An 8,096-nucleotide genomic window follows, 5' to 3' on the forward strand; every position below is an offset into this window, starting at 1 on the left:
TTCATGTTCTCACCTGGGATTTGAACTCACAACCTCTTGGTGCACATTACTCCAATCTTCCTGCTAATCAACCATGTCTGTGTAAATTTTCAGTTAATCTTACTATTCTCTTATCATTGATTTTATTTACTATTTCAGCAATTTAAGGTCTTTTGTATAGTCATCTAATGATGGTGGGGCATATTAACTTGTTTTAATGATACTCCTGAATCACTATGATCAATAAAATACTTCCCTTAGTTTACTTTTAACAGAGCTGAGATTTACTTCAAAGAGCACCCTATTGCTTATACCTATCAAGTAGTTTCAGATCGACACAAGTGCCTAGGGAGGAGGGGTTAGGATTTGTTCTGGACAGGACATAACTATACTGGCCCATTAAGCGCATACCTTCGAGATATCCCTTATTGGGACAGTGGTTAGGACTTTCGTCATTGGTGCTGGTGGTCTGTGTTTGAGACCCGCTAGGAGAGTCACCCTATTGTCACATTCTTAGCAATATATTTTAATGTCATTACTTGGCAACAGTTACAACACACTTAACAGATCTAATAAAAATGAGTTTCTCATTGAAAGATGGGAAACTGTAGGATTACCCCTTGAGCACGAATTATGACCACATTTCCACTACCTATTTATTAATTATATTATTCTACCTTTATTTCAACAAGGAACACAGACTGAGACCAAGGTTCCTTTTACAGCTGGGCCCTGCGTATACATTTTTACATATACAGTTTAGGTACAATGATTAAGAAACTACACAAGACAAACAAAACGATCACAGATAACACAAAAAAATGTTCACACAGGTTATTCCCCTAACAGCACAATAACGTGCATTACCCGAAGCAGTTACAAGCAATACAAAAATAAAAATCCTCCAATAAATGTTTAAAATGGGAAATGGGGACAAGAGTCTCAAGTTTAAGTTTAGTCTGCAGGCTATTCCATAGGCAAGGAGTGTAACAGGAAAAGGCAGCCATACCCAACTCTGTGGAAATCGCATGGGCCTCAAGTGTAATCCATGATTGAGACCTGGTTTTAGGAATTCTAATTCTAATGTTGATGAGTGATGATAAATAAGAAGGTAGTTTATTCAGAAGTGCTTTATAGACAAACACGAGAGCATGTTGTTCTCGTCTCATGGACAGCGAAGCCCAACCCACATTTTGATATAAAACACAGTGGTGAGTTCTGTAGCTAGCACCCGTAATAAACCTAAGTGCGCAATGATAAGTAGCATCCAGCGATTTAAGTGTGGATGCTGTAGCATGCATGTAGATAATATTCCCATAATCTATAACAGACATGAAAGTAGCTTGCACAATTTGTCTTCTATTTGTAGAGGACAAACATGTCCTGTTTCTATAGAGGAAGCCTAGCTTGATTTTTAGCCGTTTACAAAGTTTGTCAACATGCATTTTAAAAGACAGTTTATCATCCAACCATATCCCTAAGTATTTATATGCAGAGACCTGATTAATTCGAGAGCCATCTGAGCTCGTAAGTGCAAGTGTATTTTCAACTAACTTTTTGAACCTATTAAAAATCAGAAAATGTGTTTTCTTAGCATTTAAAATAAGTTTCAGCTGTAAAAAACACCCTTATAATATCTTAAAATCTGTCTCCAATTGTGATAATGCTTGGTCAGCCGTTGAAGCAATAGAGTACATGACAGTGTCATCAGCATATAATGAATTTGACACATTCTTATCTCATCACTGATATTACTTATGTAGAGAGTGAACAGTAATGAACCAAGTATATAACCTTGTAGGACCCCTTTAACCAACCTCAATGGCTCCGACTTGATGCCGTCGACTCTAACAGCCTGACTTCTATCCTTTAGATAGTCAGGAAACCAACGACAGGCCAGTCCTATTAACAACAGCTTACCCAAAAGTATCGCATGGTCTACAGTGTCAAAGCTTCAGACAAATCTATGAACAAGGCGGCACAGTACTTTCTATTATCTAGGGCATTAGTAATATAATTTACAACACATACAGTGGCCTTAGTGGTACTGTGTTTAGGTCTGAAGCCAGATTGATTGCTAGAAAGAGTATTGTTAACAGTTAAAAAAGATTGTAGTTGCCTATTCACCAATGACTCTAGAATTTTTGCCAAACAGGAGAGCTTAGAAATGTATAGCTTAGAGATATATAGCTGAGTATCTCTCCATCATCTCGAAATCCACACCACATGCCATATATATATACCATTCACTTACAAGTGATTCTGTTGCAATTTGTCTGTTTTTCCACATTAAAACTTGGAGATGGATCATTGCTTAATCGGCAAATGTGAGAAAGTACAGACATGCTACTGTAAATATTCACCCCCCTTGGTATTTTTCCTATTTTGTTGACTTACAACCTGGAATTCAAATAGATTTTTGGGGGGATTGTATCATTTGATTTACACAACATGCCTACCACTTTGAGATGCAAAACATGTTTTATTGTGATAAATAAGAAATAAGACAAAAAACTTGAGGGTGCAGAACTATTCAGCCCCCCAAAGTCAATACTTTGTAGAGCCACCTTTTGCAGCAATTATAGCTGAAAGTCTCTTGGGGTATGTCTCTATAAGCTTGGCACGTCTAGCCACTGGGATGTTTGCCCATTCTTCAAGGCAAAACTGATCCAGCTCCTTCAAGTTGGATGGGTTGCACTGGTGTACAGCAATCTTTAAGTCATACCACAGATTCTCAATTGGATTGAGGTTTGGGCTTTGACTAGGCCATTCCAAGACATTTAAATGTTTCCCCTTAAACCACTCGAGTGTTGCTTTAGCAGTATGCTTAGGGTCATTGTCCTGCTGGAAGGTGAACCTCCGTCCCAGTCTCAAATCTCTGGAAGACTGAAACAGGTTTCCCTCAAGAATTTCCCTGTATTTAGCGCCATCCATCATTCCTTCAATTCTGACCAGTTTCCCAGTCCCTGCCTATGGAAAACATCCCCACAGCATGATGTTGCCACCACCATGCTTCACTGTGGGGATGGTGTTCTCGGGATGATGAGAGGTGTTGGGTTTGTGCCAGACATAACATTTTCATTGATGGCCAAAAAAGCTCAATTTTAGTCTCATCTGACCAGAGTACCTTCTTCCATATGTTTGGGGAGTCTCCCACATGCCTTTTGGTGAACACCAAACGTGTTTGCTTATTTTTCTCTTAAAGCAATGGCTTTTTTCTGGACACTCTTCTGTAAAGCCCAGCTCTGTGGAGTGTACGGCTTAAAGTGGTCCTATGGACAGATACTTCCATCTCCTTCAGGGTTATCTTTGGTCTCTTTGTTGCCTCTCTGATTAATGCCCTCCTTGCCTGGTCCGTGAGTTTTGGTGGGCAGCCCTCTCTTGGCAGGTTTGTTGTGGTGACATATTTTTTCCATTTTTTAATAATGGATTTAATGGTGTCTTGTGGGATCAAAATTTCCAATATTCTTTTATAACCCAACCCTGATCTGTACTTCTACACAACTTTGTCCCTGACCTGGTTGGAGAGCTCTTTGGTCTTCATGGTGCCGCGTGCTTGGTGGTGCCCCTGCTCAGTGGTGTTGCAGACTCTGGGGCCTTTCAGAGAGAGATAATGTGACAGATCATGTGACACAGATGGCACACAGGTGGACTTTATTTAACTAATGATGTGACTTCTGAAGGTAATTGGTTGCACCAGATCTTATTTAGGGCCTTCATAGCAAAGGGGGTGAATACATATGCACACACCACTTTTCCATTTAAATGTCTTTTGAATTTTTTGAAACAAGTAATTATTTTAATTTCACTAAACCAATTTTGACTATTTTGTGTATGTCCATTACATGAAATCCAAATAAAAATCAATTTAAATTCCAGGTTGTAAGGCAACAAAATATGAAAAACGCCAAGGGGGATGAATACTTTTGCAAGGCACTGTATCTGATATTCTGAGAATATGACAACCATGTTCTGGGTATGTTTCTATCAGAAGTAACGCTACCACTTGGGCCATGTTTCAGCAATACATTAGGACTGTTACTGTAACGATGTGCTCTGAGAGTCGGGAAGCAATTTCAGGGAGTGAGTGTTTTAATAAATAAACACAACATAATACAAAATAAGAAACACGACCAACGCACAGAACTGACACAGGAACATAAACAATAACGCCTGGGGAAGGAACCAAAGGGAGTGACATATATAGGGAAGGTAATCAGGGAGGTGATGGAGTCCAGGTGAGTCTGGTTGATGCGCAGGTGCTCGTAACGATGGTGACATGTGTGCGCCATAACGAGCAGCCTGGAGACCTAGAGGCAGGAGAGGGAGCACCCATGACAGTTACAGATAGAAATGCAATGACGAGAGCTGATGTGATTACTAATCAGAGACATATTTGTTCTACATTGTTTCATGAACAGGAACGTTCTCATGGAAGGTGTCTAGAACATTAATATTGTATATTCTGAAATCATGGCAACCATGTTCTGTGTATGTTTAGTGGAACGATGATGGAATATTACAGATAGAAATGCAATGACAAGAGCTGATGTGATTCCTAATCAGAGACACAAGTTAATTCTACATGGTTTATGTAACTAACCCTCAGAAAACTGGACACGTGAATGTTCTTGCAACGTCCTATAAAATGCAACTAGAACATTAATGTTGCATATTCTGAGAACATTGTTACCACATTCTAGATAACTTCTGTTTGAAATTAAGGGAATGTTATCCTAACTTTAGCACCAAACACATGCTAAAAAGGTTCTCAGAAGGTTTTTGCTAACATAGATAGAATGTTCCCCTAACTAATGGAAAACTGGACACTCCAAAATTAGGGGAACATTACAGGTAACATTCCAAAAATGGTCTCTCTCCCTAGAATTGTTAGCTGGGTAGCTAGTTTACCGTTTGTAAACAAAGATAAAGCAAGGCATAGGCGCACATATGATGATGGTTTTAAGGTGGTACATATTAAAATGAGTTAAAATAATAAGACGCTACCATTGGTGTTTTACATGTCCGGCTTTATGTGACGTTGCATAAAGCTGGAAGTAAATCCTTAGTAATGCCTGCCTCCTGAATCCAAGTGTTTGACACGGGGGGTGGCAGGGTGGCCTAGTGGTTAGAGCGTTGGACTAGTAACCGAAAGGTTGCTGACAAGGCAAAAATCTGTCGTTCTGCCCCTGAACAAGGCAGTTAACCCACTGTTCCTAGGCTGTCATTGAAAATAAGAATTTGTTCTTAACTGACTTGCCTAATTAAATAAAAATAAAAAAAGGGGGGGAGGGGACCAGTAACTTTTTTATCAAACTTGATCAATGTACCATCTACAGCCATTTTTATACTTAGGGCACCCTTACGTTGAACTGGTTCCATCCAAATATCATCACATTTGATGAAAAACATGATTTTTACTGTTTACTGTTAATATCTAAATTGTGAGAACATGGCAACCATGTCCTGTGTATGTTTGGTGGGACATTGATGGAATATTATCCTAACCCTCAGAAAACTGAACATTAATGTTATATACTATGAGGACATTGTGTACATGTTCTAGATAAGATCTATTTGATATTTAGGGAAAGTTATCCTAACTTAGGCACAAAAACATGCTAAAAAGGTTCTCTGAAGGTTTATGTTAAATTACATAGAATGTTCCCCTAACTAATGAAAAACTGGAAAATCAAACAGTAAGGAAACTTTATGGGTAACATTACAAAAACGTTCTCTCTCCCTAAAATTGTTAGCTGGGATAGGGCTGTGAAGTAATTGGCTCCATAGTGATACATTTAGTGTACAGTATAGTCCTACTCACCTAGAAGCTATCAGAGGCCTCAGCTGCCTACCCCCTTCCCTCACCACAGAGGAAGCTGAAGTGAAACCATAAGGCGGGCTGACGAACACTCAGGATTGATCATACACATCTCTTTAATTTTACTAGCAACCGTCCCTAATCACTGATTGTTGTTCTGGGAACTTTGTAATTATGTGTTCCGTAACTGCTGCTTTTTCAAGTCGTCTGAATTTACTTCAAATATTGTTTTCTTCAAATAAAAAGGGGATTTTGTCAGGTAGGCCAAGTCAAATAGTAGCTACCAGTGGTAACCTGATTGCATGATGAGTGGAATGAGGCCATGTGACAACCAAACCAACACATGACACCCCATGAAGAACTTAAAGATACCCCAAGAATATCAATATTGTTTGGGAAGAGAATGAAACACAAAATCTAGTATCACTGCTTCATATTATATCCATATGGAGTAACATTTCAAGATAGGAAACGTATATTGATATATGAGATGATAACATTTTCATCAGTTTAAACTGAGGTAAACACTCAGTAGTGCTAAATGGAGCATATGAATGGAAACATGTCATAACAGAATATCTCATGTTAAATAGAGGCCTCATCTGCAAAAAGCATATACTCCCCACTTCTCAATGAAGTGTCTGAGATACTTTTGCATTTTCAGCAGGCCACAAATTTGAGACAGCTCTCATAGATTCAGCTAGCAAAGGGAATCTGTGGTCTATTGAGTAGAAAGATGTAGGAGCTGATATATACATCGTTAACCTATTTTTCACTATCTTTCAAGTTGAATATATGGTAAAGATTTGTTGTCCAAGTACTTTTTTACACTTCATATTGTTCCAAAAACAACTGCAGATGTCATTTTTATTGCAGATACTGTACCTCTAACATTGACATTCTCAAAAATAGGATATTATGCTGTGTTCTTACGGGTCTCATTTTTACCCTGTCTTCTTTCGCAGCGTGGGAATGAAGAGAGTCTCGTCACCACAGAGTGGGTCTGTGGGGTTGTGGTGGTGTGTGTAAGAACTATAGAAATATCTAGATTCTATTTCTATGGTAAGAAAACTATTCTGCTTGACCGTGGGTTAAGCATTTACAGAGCCACCAAAAGAAGATCATACATGATGATGAAATTCAGAAATCTTGCACACTCTGTAAACCCCCCCCCCACACCTTGTATCAAATTGATCATAGCCTACATTGGGCAAAATTTGTTGTCTAACAGTCTCAACTATAAACTTGACGGAAGCAGTTATTTTCATTGTTCATAAGACACAAAAGGCACCCGTGGGTGGATATATGCTAGGAAGGTATGTACCCAAGCATACGACCATGGTGTCGGATGTCATTGGAGGCGTTTGTCATGTGTAGAGGAGGGCAAGGGGTGCGGGTGTTCAATCAAACGTGACACAGTGGTCTGACGGAGGGTATGTGGTTCTTCTGGCAAAAAATGCATCTGCTACACTCCACCTCAACCACTACCTTTTTCCCCCCTTTATGAAATTGCCTCCTTGCACTTCCAAGCAGATAAAGGCCCAAAGATCTTTGAGATACCTCTACCTGAGGTATGACAAAACACATATCTCTAAGGTCTCCCATATATGAAATTGATAATATTTTACTGCAAAAGTGGTTATATTGATAGATATTGTGACACACCCCCTTAACTTAAACAGGGCAGAATAATGCCTGGCTGGAGGGGGGTTGGGGCACATAAACTCATGTAACCCAATATTGCAAGTTAGCAAACAACATTAGGACATATTAAAGCATTTTGGAAATATAGACTTGTAAACACACAGATGCAATAGGCAGAAATATCAACTATGAATATTTATGATGAATGTAAACTTAACTTTTTGGCAGCTGTTCAATAGACAACTTTCCAAGTCAAATTTGTTTTCATTCAGTGCTGTATGTTCCTGCCTGACAAAAATACATAGAGATGCACATTTGATGTTGTGGCTAATGTAATTGGCTCTAAGGAAAACAAGTGAGCTCAGACGTCTAATGACCTTTTTGGGGCTCAAGGTTCCTTAAAGGATTTTGTATATTTAGCCCCTAGTCTCAAGGCTGCCAACTTTAGAAAAAAGCTTGGACTGAGATTTGCTATCTGAGTTTCATTGCCCCCTGGCACAACCCCTAGATGGGGGAAATTGAACTATTTTAAAGCTCATTTATTGCAATTCTATGTATTTTGACATGGCTTAGGGTTTTGACTAAGGTGGACAATTAAAAAAGTATAAGTATTCAGGATGCTTTGAACATTAAATGAACACCCAAAATTGGA

This window comes from Salvelinus namaycush, chromosome 3, assembly GCF_016432855.1.
Source record: "Salvelinus namaycush isolate Seneca chromosome 3, SaNama_1.0, whole genome shotgun sequence".
NCBI classification, from domain to species: Eukaryota; Metazoa; Chordata; class Actinopteri; order Salmoniformes; family Salmonidae; genus Salvelinus; species Salvelinus namaycush.